Source organism: Anneissia japonica, unplaced genomic scaffold (genome assembly GCF_011630105.1).
Source record: "Anneissia japonica isolate Jap-2015-1 unplaced genomic scaffold, ASM1163010v1 scaffold2688_len169915_cov171, whole genome shotgun sequence".
Taxonomy (NCBI): Eukaryota; Metazoa; Echinodermata; class Crinoidea; order Comatulida; family Comatulidae; genus Anneissia; species Anneissia japonica.
In genome coordinates, this window is record NW_022689679.1 from 58,793 (window position 1) to 61,545 (window position 2,753).

The window sequence follows — 2,753 nt, forward strand, 5'->3', positions numbered from 1 at the left end:
TATTTTTTTTAATACTAGAAAAATAAAAGTCTAATGAGTTCGTGTAGTACAATGTACTAATTATAATTTATACTGATCATCTGTCAAACGTTTATTTTTACATTACTATTCAAGAATTTCCAGAAAAAGCTGGTAATCAGGTAATCAGTGGCATATCCAAACATTCATCCACGACAATCAAAGTCAGTTCTTTCTGTCATTCTGTTTTTTCCATGCCTTTCTGACCTGATGATAAAACAATTTTAAAAACCATTAAATAAAAAAATTTAAAAAAAACTCGTGTTATTTTATATTGATCTATGGAGTAAACATCTGTTTAAGAAACTTATGAGCAAAATTCAATTTTTGAATTCATAACACTTATAACGTCTTTCCCCCTCACACCCGTATTCTCAAAAAACTACTGGCAAGCAACGGCTGCCAAACAGTCGACTGCCAAGATATCATTTTAAAAATAATTAAAATACATCTGTCATTTGAACTGCATTTCAACATAGGTCTAATTTACACGGATTCTGAATCGGTAATCGTAATAGCGTACTAAATTCAGTATTAATAATTGACAGACAACTAACAATTTAAATCGTCAAAAAGTTGTTTTTGATGGAGGATTATTGTTTTTGTTGCAATGGAGCTCTTCGTGACACCCGAAAATTATAAACGCTAGAAACAAATATACGGAATTTTCAAATTTGGCTATGTGAATTCCGCCTTGTTAAAGCTGAACTTAAACGCTAGGCCTAGGCCTACCCATAAGAGTGCTTTTTGTCCTGGCAGACGCGATGGTTTTCGACGGGGGCAGTCGCGTCTTAGAATATTAAACATGTTTAATATTTCTCGCGACGACTTAAGACTGTCCCCGGTGATGAATCGCGCCATGTTTATCGTTCTGCAAAAATCCGCCTGCGTGAAGTGGTCTCTACGAGGTAGACGAATAGAAATAAAATAAAATTACGTTGTTTTCTAAGTTTGTTTGAAGACTACAAGTGTTTAAATCGGCAACTCATTGTGTATGAAGATGCTGTGCATCAGCAGTAGACCGAAAGTTGTTTGGCACGTGTCCTACTAAATTTATACCAGTGGAACCACTAACACTACCAAGGGGCTTGGTACAGCAAAAGATCGTACTGATGAGTGGGTACAGTAAAATTAGCAAATAACGAATGTAAATGAATTTCTAAGCCAAATCCTCCAAAAGTTGTCAAAAATATACATTAGGTTCACTGCGAATTTCTAAATGTGTGTCATCTGTATTCTGTCGTTTTCAAAACGGTTGGGGAAGCGGTTGGCGCATCAGTTCTTGGACTCCCAGTCTCGAGGTCGGGGGTTCGTAACTCTCGCTGTGCAAATCGCTTGTGAACTTGGGCAAGGCACTTTATCTACGGTTACCTCTCTCCACCCAGGAGTACAAGTGGGTACCTGGTAGGTTCCAACACAACTGCACTGATACACAATATTAATATTATTATTATTATTATTATTATTCGATTATTATATGCGGCGGACCATCATAATATGATGATATATTATATTTTTAACAAATTCCAAAAGATTTTTTTTGGATTAGAAATTCATTTTATACCATACAGTTTGTACAGTATTACGTCCTCGTGGCCCTCGGTGGTGTTAAATGTAGGTTTTCACTGAAAAAAGGGACAAACCTGTTTGCTAAACACACACTGTGACAGGCAGATAAAAGCGCCTTGTAGGCCATTTGTTAGGCTGAAAATATAATCGAAAATCAGTGTTCCTCTTATGGTAGTAAATATGCCGATGATCCAGGTTGTTCCGAGTGCAAAGGCGAGCGGCACAAAAGTTTTGGCAATATTCCTATAAAATAAAAATAAAGAATGTGAGATATCATAATCGAGAGTTTGAAAAAAGACGGACAAATTTATGGTAAACATGAAAGTTAAAAAGTGACATTCAAACTTAGGAAACTAGAGCCGCCGTTTATTAGGGTCGACTCGCGTTTATATTTGGCGCTCTTTCCTACAATAACAACCTCTTCTGAGGGGACCAAAAGCTTGCGCTATTCAAGCATCTACAAAAGATTTCAAGGTTGGCATTCAGCCTTAGATGATAATACATATTTTACTTATGCAAAATATAATAACCATCAAGATTGTAGCTATACATGTATCCATGATTGTATAACAAAGAGATGATACGTTTTACCCATGAACACATAGATTCGATCTCCTTTAACACCAACATAAATCGGATGCCTTCAACAGAAAGCTCAAGTAACTGCCACCTCGACTGTAACTGCACTTATTTTAACCTACATATATTAATTGCTACATTATATTGTTGTCCTCTATAAATATTGTTGGTTCAAATTTTATAGTTTTAAAAACAGTATCCTGCTAATGACAACCTCAAATCAATGTCTGCCAAATGTCATAAAAAATGATTGCTTTTTGTACCAGTACCATCCAGTACGTAGTTCATGACACTTCGATAACAATATATACCATCAGTTTAGAAGTGGTGCTGACGGTCATCAGTTCAAGGTATTTATAAATATTGAAGAATATAAATTAAAGAAAGAAATCGTCTTACCGTGTATTTTCTAGATTAGTATGTACATGTATTGGGTGCACTGCACCTTCGCATGATCTGTATGTCTTCCATGCTACACAAATTATTTCCAGCGATATCACCTACAAATAAAATAATAATGGATGTCGTTATGACATTTCCCTTGTAATTATAAATTATATCGTATTTAATATCTACAGTATATATAT

At 35.2% G+C, this 2,753-nt stretch overlaps 1 long non-coding RNA gene across 1 annotated transcript; it reads right to left on the minus strand.

Moving 5' to 3' along the window:
• Positions 1–6: 6 nt before the first annotated feature.
• LOC117099824 lies at positions 7–2,666 on the minus strand. Its single transcript, XR_004444021.1, has 3 exons — positions 2,566–2,666; positions 1,662–1,830; positions 7–225 (listed from the first exon to the last, which is right to left on the minus strand). It is a non-coding gene; the product is annotated as an uncharacterized LOC117099824 (long non-coding RNA).
• Between the last annotated feature and the right edge of the window lie 87 nt (positions 2,667–2,753).